General features: G+C 40.2%; 1 long non-coding RNA gene across 1 annotated transcript; it reads right to left on the bottom strand.

The window, feature by feature from the left end:
* Window positions 1–5,307: 5,307 nt before the first annotated feature.
* Window positions 5,308–10,874, bottom strand: LOC143434015 (uncharacterized). Its single transcript, XR_013103157.1, has 2 exons — window positions 10,603–10,874; window positions 5,308–6,014 (listed from the first exon to the last, which is right to left on the bottom strand). It is a non-coding gene; the product is annotated as an uncharacterized LOC143434015 (long non-coding RNA).
* Window positions 10,875–11,929: the final 1,055 nt, after the last annotated feature.

Here is an 11,929-nt window from a genome sequence, read left to right as displayed (position 1 = left end):
ACTAGTGGCTTAGTCCAGAACTCACTGAAATGGATGGGTGAGGATGTTAGACTTTGATGGACTTATCAGTTCACTGTTAGAATTTATTAGGTTTTATTTGTTTGTTTTTACAATCCTTTCAAACACATCTCATAAAAATAAGCTCTGCAGTACATTTAGCCTATACACTATTGTTTCCAAACCTGAATAAACCATCGTCCATGTTCTGTTTTATTAATTCTTACAACTGACACCGTTTCTTGGCATTTCTTCTCAATACAGACACATTTTAGGATACACAGCACCCTTTAGTTTCCATGAGACTACAGTTTATACTACAATAAATAGTACTTCATGTCTTCTTTATGTCTTCTTTAACTTCCATATATATTATTACATAATATATATGTAATTATTATTATATATATTATTACATATATATATGTAATAATATATATGGAATATATATATGGAATAATATATATGGAATATGTATATATACATATGTTTTCTTTAACTTACATATGTAGTATTCCATATATGTGTGTGTTAAAGAAGATATATATATCTTTAACACACACACATACACACAAACACATATATGTCTATGCAACAATAACGATAAGACAGGCTATGAATTTGAAAGAGAGCAAGGAGAGGTATATGGTAAGGTTTGGTGGGAGTGGAAATTGATGTAACTATAATCTCAAAAATTAAATACTTTTTGAAACCTTACTTGCTAGTTATTTAGCAGAGCATCCTTCAGCTTAGATGATGTGTGTAATGATTCCTCATAATTAAGTTAGAGATATGGATTTGTCTGGGAACATCCATTTCCTAGCAGTGGCCGAAGGTCATGATGCCCCTGACTCAGCAATGGTGATGTCCTTCTGTCATCATTAAATCAACATGGTTCATACTTAGATGGTCACTGTGAAGTTACTACTCCTCCCCAGCCCTTGTTACAAAGAAATATTGGAAAAAATTTTGGAATCACTAAATCCTGTGCTTCTTGTTAACTAAACTTTTCTACCCTCCCCACAAAAGTGTATCAGAAGGAACTCTCATACATGAGGCAGAGTCTCGACACTTTTGTCCACTTCATGAATTAGAATCCTAGACACATCTTACTTTAAAGAATGGGCTCAGAGCTCACAGAACATTGGAAACTCCAATTCAAGGCATAATGACACCTACAAATTCCCCCAAGCTGGTCCAAGGTGCCCTATGAACACCTGTCTGTACTGATCATCCACAACTTTTTATGCCACTGTGACCAGGAGGTCCAGTTCTGACCAGAAGTTGTCTTTTACTCTTAACTTTTGGGGCATCAAATGGACACAACTTATATCCTAGCATGCTTGGGATTCTTCAGGATGGAAAATGCCTATGTCAGAAATATCCACAATGACAACAGAATTCTAAGTCTTTGCTTACCAGACCCAACAGAGATGGCTCTTAATCATGATGGAGTCTGATTTTACTGAGGCATTTCCCCTACTGTGGTCTTAAAGTTTGAGCTTCGCTATTTGGGGGCCACTGTGTTCTCAAATCCTAGAGATCCAGCATAAGATATTTGCAGTCAGCTCACAGCTTTGGGGCGGGTCCTGTTTGTCTCCCATGAAGTCCTTCAGTATTGATTTGTTAATTCTAAACAATAATGAGATTGCAACAGAGCACTTCCGCTTCGTATCAAATGATCTAAGTCCACGGCGAATTTCGGCTTTCCCCTCTATCAGAATGTCAGATAAAGTCTAAGTTCTTTAGCCTGGCTTTTAGTTTCACCTAACAAACTTTAACTCTCCTTCAAAACAAACTTTTTGATAGAGCAAAAGAGATTTTATCACAAGCTTCTTTATCTTCTCTCTCTCTAAATGAGTGTGTGTGCTAGAGAGAGAGAGAGAGAGAGAGAGAGAGAGAGAGAGAGAGAGAGAGAGAGTCATTCTGAGGAGCCTGCTCTTGTTCTTCTGTAACAGGATTTTTAGGTAGCCTAGACTGTTTCTATCTCCCAAGTGCTGCATTTACATGCATGTACCAACATTTTTAGCTTTGGTTCCTTTAGTTTCTATACTTTGCTTGATACCCCAGACAGCATTGCCCTCTTCTGTGATCCACAGCTGTGTGTCTTGCCTGCAAGTAACCTTTTAGTTTCTTTGTCCATGGTGACAGTTACAGAAGTATAGGGTCAATGAATCAGAACCCATAGGGGTTGGCTGCACGCGCGCGTGTGTACACACACACACACACACACACACACACACACGAACTCAAAGAGTGGCACCTGGCCCAGGGAGACAATGGGCCAAACACCAAACAACCAGAACACTGATGAGGGGCTTAGCACACTCATTATGAGATAGGCTGGTACATGAACATAGAGACTGGGTCCCTTTTCTCCTGCGTCAAAATGTCAAGGAAACTTAATTGGTCATTAGGAGGTTCAGCAGACATTTCAGCAGAGATGGCAAATAGCTTGTCAACTATAATATGGGTTACAGAGAGAACTGCTTACACATCCCCATTCCCTAGCAACAATGGGGACCCAGTGACCAAATGCTCAGACCCTTGAACTCACTGTCTCTCTGTTGAATATCATCATGCCAATAATGAAAATATTTGTCTAATTCCTCACTGTCTTAGTTCACAAGACCGACTTCTTCCCTTCCCAGGCTCATTAATTTTATTTTTTTATTCAAGGAATATTTTTGTTGAGCATCATGTCTATGTACCAAGTGCTGAGGATATAAGGGTGAACAGCATCCTCGGTACTTCCACAACCCGTGATTTTACTACACTTGAGTTTAGAACCTAGAGATCTTTGTTGGTGTGTGCATGTGTGCATCCACACACAAGTGCACAAGTGCACTTACCCATGTGCTGACATTAGAAAGCAGACACTGGGTGTCTTCTTCTACTGCTCTTCACCTTATTTTTTTATGAGGCAGGGTCTGTCTAAACCCTGGGTGCAAGCCCTGATATTCATCCATGTCTGTCTTCCCAGCACCAAGGCTTTAGCCTCTTCCCCTCATTGTTCCATAGGTTAGAGAAGACCCACATTTTAGTTGGTTTTATTTTGTGTTGTGTGTATTGTGTATATCCATAATGCATGTATACACTATGCATGTGGACACATATGCATGAGCTTGTGGAGGTCCAGGGTTGACATGTCTTCTTAACTACTCACCATCTTTACGTTTTGAGACAGGGTCAGAAGATGATCTTGAAGTTCATAGTTCATCTAGGCTGCCTAGCCAAGGAAGTTTGAAGAAATCTCTTGTGTCCACTCCTTTGCCCTGGGCTACGGGCACAAGCTGCCATGCTGTGATTTTAATGTGGATATGAGGCATCTGAACTCATGCCCTCATGGTTGTATAGAAGTCATTTTGCCAACGGAACCATCTTCTCATCTACCTGCTTCCTTCCCTTTGAGGTGGCTTTGGTATACATGATCTGTTGTTTTGATAACAAACTACACATTGATCTATTACCTAACTTTCCTGAGTAGAGTACTGCTTTCAGCAATATTCTAAACCCATAGAAGGCTGAAAATAACATAGTATTGATCATAGATTCCTTATGGTGTCTCCAGGAATACCATATAAGTAACAGACACTAAGTGTGAATCTTTCCAGGGGACATTGCATTTGGCATAGCCATAAGCAGACTTCAGGGGGAGCAATCTTATATGGTCTTATTTCAAATCATCTCGAACCAGTGGTCGACAAATTAAGCCCAGCGAGCAGACACATTATTTGGCATACACTGGGTTTTAGTTTAGGAAAAAAAATTAAAGCAAGCCAATGTTTTAAAAGTGAAAACCTCCCTTTCTCTAGACCCCCTTCTTTGAATCCTTTCTTCTCCTTAGAATTCAAAACGCCTTCAGATTTTTAACTTCTGCAGAAAAACTGGAATATTTGCCACCGTGGGCCTCACACCTGCTGGGCCAAAGTGCTGGCGTGCCATTATGTCTGCCCACTTCAGCCAGCCGTGGTCCCCAGCACTCCACAGTGCCTGTCACTCGGAATCTCATCACACAGCCTACCTCACTTACATAACAAGAGATCTTGAGGCACTGGAATCAGTATCCTCTGTGCTACCAAAGTCAGGATACAGGAGAGGAAATGGCCCCCTCAACCCACAGCCGGGAGAGTGTAAAGAACAGCTTTGCACTGCTCCTATGAGCTGGCATGGAGACACAGGCTAGCAGGCTGTGCCCTGTGCCTTGGCCCTGGGCCTTCCTTACAGGCGGCCTTCTCTGGAATGTTGGCTCTCCCTGCTGAGAAGCCGACTGGGGCTCCAAATGGCCTGTCTTCTCTTATCCATGCGATTTCAACCTGCCTCCCAGGCTCTTTTCCAGCTACCCTAACCCCCTTAGCAGCTCAGCTCACTGCTCTGCTCCTGCCAAGAAATCTGCCAGCCTTCCTTCCCCTCCTCCATTTCCCTTCTATGCACTTCCCTCTTCGTGGCACAGACATCCATTCCTCAGAGCAAACTAATATTGAGGACAGAAAAAAACTGAGAGAGAGGAAGGGGAAAAACCGAAAGGCATTGACAGAGAAAATTACATATGCTTTGTTGTTCTGTTTGGTCTCAGGCCTCTATACCACACGTGTATGTGTGTGTGTGTGTGTGTGTGTGTGTGTGTGTGTGTGTGTGTGTTGTGTATGTGGAAAGAAAAGAAAAAGAAAGCAAATTTAAAAAATAGGACAAATACATTATGATTATTTTTCAAGCCAGAAAAGCAATAAGACTATTAAGCTTGCAATTCAGATCCCCCAGCATCCACATACAATAAAATGAGCAAACATGGAAATAATGAGATAATAAATAATAATAAACTATGGAAAAAAAAGCCTGAGTGGGGTGCAATCCTAATGCTAGGGTGGCAGAGGCAGGAGGATGCCTGGAACTCACTGACCAGCTTGTCTTGAGCAAATTGGTGAGACACTCACCTTAAAAAAATTAAATGGAGAACGATACAGAAAGACATCAGCTTCTGGCTTCCACAGGCATATTGGCTTGCACATGCACACTATACTACACATACATACACACACACACACACACACACACACACAGAGAGAGAGAGAGAGAGAGAGAGAGAGAGAGAGAGAGAGAGAATAGTGAGTTTGTCACACATGTGTACATCCCTCAAACAAACCCTGAGCTGCTTTAAGAAAGCAGAAAGGTATGCACCAGTATTTACAAATTAGATATGCACATGTAAGATTCGACTTTTAGATTTTATATTAATTACTTGCTTATTATAGAAACTTCAAAAATTGTAGTATTAAAAAGTAAAGGAAATGAAATCAAATTCAACCATAATCATATCACACAGAGATAATTTTTTTTATTGATTTTCTATTTCCATGCATAATTTATACACTTTTATAGAGTTGAGAATTTCTATTGAACACTAAAATTCACTAGCTTGCTGAGTTTTTTCTTAAATATTATAGACAGACGTATCCTGATAACACAAAAATCCCCTTAAAATCATAACCTTAGTCATTCCATGCAAACATCCCATCGATTTTCACTGTTTCAAACTTCCAATTTAGAGCATTTAGACCGATAGTCATTTATTTTACCTTTATAATTTGCTAAGGGGCATCTTTATGCCTAGATGCTGTGTTTAATTTTATTTCCTTGAAGGTAGGTTCCTAAAGCTGGAATTACCAAACAAAATGTAAAAATGCCTTTAACTTTCATAAGTTTCATACCTTTAAATCTTACAGTGCAGCTGCTCTTAACCTGTGAATTGGGACCCCCTTTGGCCAACCTGTCTTCAGAAATATTTACATTATCACTCATAACAGTAGCAGAATTATAGTTATGAAGTAGCAATGAAAATAATTTCATGGTTGGGGATCACCACCACATGAGGAAGCGTATTAAAGGGCTGCAGCATTAGATGGTTGACAACCCCTGTTACAATGCGTTTATCACAACAAAAGAACATCATAAACCAAATAGGTCTTCATGCCACTGTTGAAAGGACTCTTGTCCAGGCTCAGCACAATTCAGCTTTCCTAAAAGAAACCAAAGAGGAGAAAAGACTTGACTACTTGACTGGGTCCCTGGTCACTCCCAAATCCCCAAGCCATCTCTTATGCCCTCAAAGATTTCAGGGCAAACATACTGTGCCATAGCACTTGCAGAGAAGAAGTACACTATGCTACTGCCAAAGATGGCCTTTGTCCATCATCCCACTGGTCGGAGGAAGTCCTTGGTATGCAGAGTCTCTTGTGTAGAGCTTGTGAAAACTCTTCTGCCCAAATCACTGAAAAGGCTCCTTGTCTTCTAACATGTGATCAATTTCTTCTCTCCCTATCAAACATGTCTTTGACATGAAAGACACATGAAAGACAGAAAATACCCTTTCAAGGTAGGCTGCCAGTTTCAGATCAGTGATATTTTTTTTCCATTTTTTATTGGATATTTTATTTACACTTCAGATGCCATCCCATTTCCCCATCCCCCCCCCCTTAGAAAACCCCTATCTTATGCCTCCTTTTTCTTTTTGCACTTATACATTTTTTAAAAATGTTAATCAAAGGCTTTATAAGTTTGGTATTGCTCAATCAGAGGTGTAACCCACTACCCAACCTAGATATATCAACTATCTTTGACTGGTGGAGATATATGAACATCTGCCTCCCTGTCTCCCCTCTCTTTCTCTCTCTCATCACCCAGCTTCTCCTCTACTTCTTCTCCTCCTCTTCTTACTCCTTCTCTTCCTCTCAGTACTCCTCCCACCTTAGCTCCTCCTACATATCATCCTTCCTGTTAAAATGAAACTTTTCTCTCAAAATACAATTAGAGCATAATTATGCTAATTTGTACCAGTGAGGTACAAAATAGTCCTAATACACTGTCCATCATTTTGTTGACTAACCAGCACCTCTGTCATCTATCCAAACTAAAACACTTAGTTCTGAACCTGGCTTTTTCCTTGGCTTTAGGATGAATGTCAGCTGCCGACCATCCACTCAAATCTTCTCTCTCAAGGTAAATAGCCAGGATTGGCTATGAGATTATTGGTCTTCAACCCCGTCAGAAATCAAGAATGACTGAGTAAACTGAAATTATGGGAAGCACAAAGCATAGCTTCTAAACCTTAGCCAATTTATAGAGACCGCTGAACACCTGGACAGTCCCTGTCCAGACTACAGAACTACAGAACGTTGGAGCATCAAATCTTCAGCCTTCTGGCCCAGAATCATCTGACAGACTTTAGTGCAGATCAGTGATATTTGTTTCATGTGAATAATTTTCTGTTGCTTATTCCTGCTGTGACTATTTTTTGTACTGTGTTACAGCACAAAAATTGAAATTATGTACAGTACATGATTGAAATTATGGAGCTGGTTCTAATAAGCCCAACTTGGCATCTATCATTGAACTTGTATACTTAAGTAAATGACCTCTTCCATCAGTGATTCTGCTCCTAATTATAGAGGACATTGCTCTATTCTATAAGTTGACAAAATCTAGGGGACTTGAGGGTGTATAGAGGGACTTCAGGGGCATAGGAATCCAGGGATCCAGGGCTCAGAGTTCATCTTCAGAGTTGACAGTCCATCTCCCATGTCCTTGAGGCTCCTTTGTCCTGTGAGTGGCTGCTTAAGGTTTGTTCCCCCTGACATCACAAGAGTTACATTTGCACAGGACATAAACTTCCACTGCAGTCTCTGTTATAGGTCATTTATCATAAAAATGTGTTCAAATCCAATCCCTTCCTCCAAAAATGTCTTTTTTTTTCTTATCTTTTCACAGGACAATCAGCCTGATTCTCTATCTTGTTAATCCTTATGTTTAATTCAGATATTGGTCTGTGTCAAAATGGCCATTCCCCTAATCTTTGTAACGTTTGCATTAATTGAAAAAGAACCCCAGTCCCTATATCTGAGTGCCAATGCTTGGTACCTGGCAACATGCAGAAGGTTTTGCTGTCTCTGCCTTTCATGGCCAGAACAGAGCAACTTCACAGCTAAATACTGTCTGAAAAGGATTACATCATGGTTGGGAGATGAAAACTGGAGGTGGTTTTTAATGTGGAGTCATAGGGTTAGTCACTCCCCTGGGACACAGATCCTGAGAAGTTGGCTTTTTCAGTAAACTAATTCCTGGGATCATGTGCCCCACACCCCAGACTCAGAAACTTTGGGTCCAGAGCAACAACACTGAACAGATATCATTTGTTTCAATATTTCCTTGTCTTTTTTTTTCTTGAATGAAACAAAGAATGAAGGAAAAGAAAAGGAAGTCCATCACTGAGGCAGCCCACATAGGTAAAGAATACACCTCAACTGACTTTTACGCTCAATTCAAATTGTTTGTTTTAGAGGACTATTTTCTCATGTTATCAATGTTATTAAATTTTATTATGGAAAAATAAGTAAATGGTTTCCAAATAATAAAATTTCTTAAAAAATAATACCCAGACCACCAAAGACATCTATTTGTTTGGCATGTTTCAAGTGCAGCATCATCAAATGGGATACTAAGTCAGGCATAGTGGTACACACCTATAATGCCAACTACCTGGGAGGCTGAAGACAAAAAGATTGCTTCAGCCTAGGACTTTTAGATCAGATAAGACAATTTAATACAATCTTATATTCAAAGTTAAAAAATGATATTACTTTTAGACAAACCTTTTGTATTTGTGTCACAAATGTCAATCTTGGATTTGAACATTCAAAATGAAAAATGAGAATTTAAAAAATTTCCCCATAAGGAAGAGTTATTTGGGCTGGTGGGCAGGCAAGAAGGAACAATCCTGTAATAATAGGATGGGAAGTGGTCCATAAGGTCCATTAGGTTAGAGTGTTTAGACTTGTAGATAGCAAACTGGGGGAGTGTTGTCAAGAAATGAGCAATGACAACAGAAGCATCCACCAAAGTCCCAGTCCACTGACACCATGCTTCACTGGCTCCTTTCGTGTTTCGGAGTCCAGTATTTCATAGACTCCTTTTTCTGATGTAATTTTAGCTAATGGTCTTCTCTGCCATCAACTTAGACATTTTATAGAAGTCAGCTTGTTCTAACATCCTGCTCTAGTAATCACTGTGATTCATATTAAAAATACTTCTGTAGCTGTATTGTCCGAGACGTGGCTTACTTTTGGTTTGAAGGCTAGTATTTTTAGATATTTTAAAGCATGACACTCAGACAAATATCCAACGAACAAATGTCAAAGATTTTATCTAACTCATTAATTAACGAGAAAGCTAGTGAGATGGACTAATGGGTTCAAATGAGAATTCAAAGCAAGCACAAATGTAAGCATATGAGTGTTGGGATGAATAGATGAATACCACAGGGTGTTCAGTTTTATATCGGATTTTCTCATTATGGACAAAAGAACCTTGAGTTGTGATCAGTTTCTAGAAGTGACAGATTTGTAAAATGACTCAAAGACGATAAAACACAGAGAAGACTCCTAGACAAGATGCTCAGTAAGTTACCCTTTTTTTTTTTTTTGTAGTTTAAAAGTCTTTCCTAATTGAAATTTGTGTATCCCTGATTAGCTATGTGAGCCTCTATAATGTAGCTAGGTCTCACTAAGCAATGTTGGTTTGTGCAACAGAACATTGACATGCCAGGAATGATGGTGACAAGCTAGAGGCATAAGGCTTTACCACACCAGAAAAGACATAGAGAAGTTTCATAAGAAACTTAATTTAAAGAGAATACTTTGCCAGTTGAAACAAAAATCTAGAAGGCCAAGTCACAGAAAGAGGGGGAGGGGACAATTGTCCATGCCTCCCTGGGAATAATAGATCTTTTGTAATAGTTGAGGAATGTGTTTTTTGATCTTAACTCACATGTCATATTTGTCTGGGATCCGTGCTTGCTTGGATAAGCTGGAATTTCACTACCTTGCTCAGTAGTGAGTAAATTCTGCTACTCATTGATTCTTTCTTTCTTCCTTCCTCCATTTTTTTTAAGTTCATCATTTGGAGTTAGGTACCATAATGAGCAATTAAGAGTTATCCTTTAAAAATGTTTGTATCACAGATTGTGAGGGTCAGGTTCCATGCAATCAAGATGATTGTTAAAACAAAAATTCCACCTTTTCTTTTTGGATTTTTTTTTTTGTCTTCAGAAGTACCTAATAAAAAAGCTATCTTGTTCCAAATATATTGTGATAACCTATTGATCATCAATTGATTGGTTTAGGAGAAGATGGGGAGGGAAACTAGGAAAAAAAATTGCTTTCTTGGGTCAGTTCCCTTAGTGACAGCAAAGGGCTCCAGATAACACTGGATGGAGAAACCCAAAGCCCAACTACTTACTTTCAGTTCTTCTTTTAGCAGCTTTAAGTCAGAAGGATCAGGACCTGTTTCCATAGAGTGAATTCTGAGGTCAGAGGCTGCAGTAGGCAGAGCCAGAGGGGCCAGGACCACAAGAAAACTTGGCGGTTGGTTTTGGTTTTGGTGGTGCTGGAATAGAAACTAGGACCTTGCCTCCAAACTCAGTTTTAGTTCACAGACTTTTACAGTTTGACAATCTGAATATTCAAATAGGCCCTGCCAGTATCAGTTTCACTGGGTGTAATTCATCATCTAACTTTAACCACAGTTTTGATAGAATATTCAAATAAAACCTACCATCTCTCAGCAGGCAGTGTGTGTTCAGATCTCCCAGGGCGCAGGACAGCCTCTGGAAAGTCTCAAGGTAAAGCGGGATGACCTTTTTGATTAGAAGTAACCACCAAGCCCCCAAAAAGGTCCTGGTCTCCCGAGGAACATCATCCCTCTTAGATGGGAGGTGGAGTTCTCACAAAATATGTCAGGTAGTTTTTCAATCAATCCCTGGAAAGCCACCAGAAACAGTTTCCTCTAAATCATTTTAATTCTAGTTTGAATGACATGAAACACCCTCCCTTGCCTCCTTTGCCTGAATGAGAGTTTTATGTATCCAAGACAGAGCTGGGCCAAATCAAAGGTCTACAATTTGTATACCTAGAAACCTGTTTTCCTAGGAAGGTGCAGGCTTCACAGAACAATTGCACAAGGGCCACTGTGTAAATATCATACAACTTCCTGGTAGTTTGTGAATCAGGCCATTACTATGCAGCTTCATCATTTTGTTTAAAGGGGATTCCCAGGATTGCTCAAAGTTTGTATGCTGTGCAGAAAAGCCTTGCAAAATATCAAATGCTGCCACTCTGACTTCAGACTTTCCATCCCTCTATTTTCTCATTTTCACTAATAAACGTATGCATGTTTTATAATTAGAGTGCGCTAGGGTACACATTTGCATCTTGCATGTGGTCTGGTAGACATCCTCAAGTTGTAGCTGTGGGCTCATAAGCCATGTGATCGTGGCAAGTTGCCTCGTGGATCTGGCTCTGAGTCAGTGAACTCGTCTGAGCTAAGAGAAAAGGAACCAGATGGTCTTTCAACTCCCTCTGACTCTATGCATACACATTCATCTCCAAACTAAGTGCGAGCTCTAAAAAGAAAGGTTGCCAAGAACCCTGTGCTTGCCCAAGCTCTTGGAGGACGATGACATAGCACTTAGTCCAGTTACTCAAGTGAAGACAAATCTCACTTATATTAGTATTTACTTAAGAACCATCTCCCTTGCTAGACACTAACTTGTACGTAGACGGGGCTGATGGCTTTCTCACCCTGGGCTTTAGCCACAGAAGCTTGTGGTAACCCAGGCATGTGAGTGATTCCAGTGCTCTGTCGGAGGTTTAGGCACTCCCCTCACTGCCCCTACATGGTGGGGGCAGGCATGAAGTCAACTAATTTACCCCCCACCCCCGAACCCCCATGCTCCAACCTTCCCCTCAACCTCCAGCTCCAGGTCCTTTACAACTCTCCCAGTCAAGTGCTAACCAAGTCTGACCCTGCTTAGTTAGCTTCTGATTCTGAGATCACAGGAGATCAGGGTGGGTTCAGAATGGTATGACCTTGGACCTTTCCT

The sequence above is a fragment of the Arvicanthis niloticus genome, chromosome 12 (genome assembly GCF_011762505.2).
Source record: "Arvicanthis niloticus isolate mArvNil1 chromosome 12, mArvNil1.pat.X, whole genome shotgun sequence".
In the NCBI taxonomy this organism is placed as follows: Eukaryota; Metazoa; Chordata; class Mammalia; order Rodentia; family Muridae; genus Arvicanthis; species Arvicanthis niloticus.
This window is presented reverse-complemented; position numbering and strand designations above follow the sequence as displayed.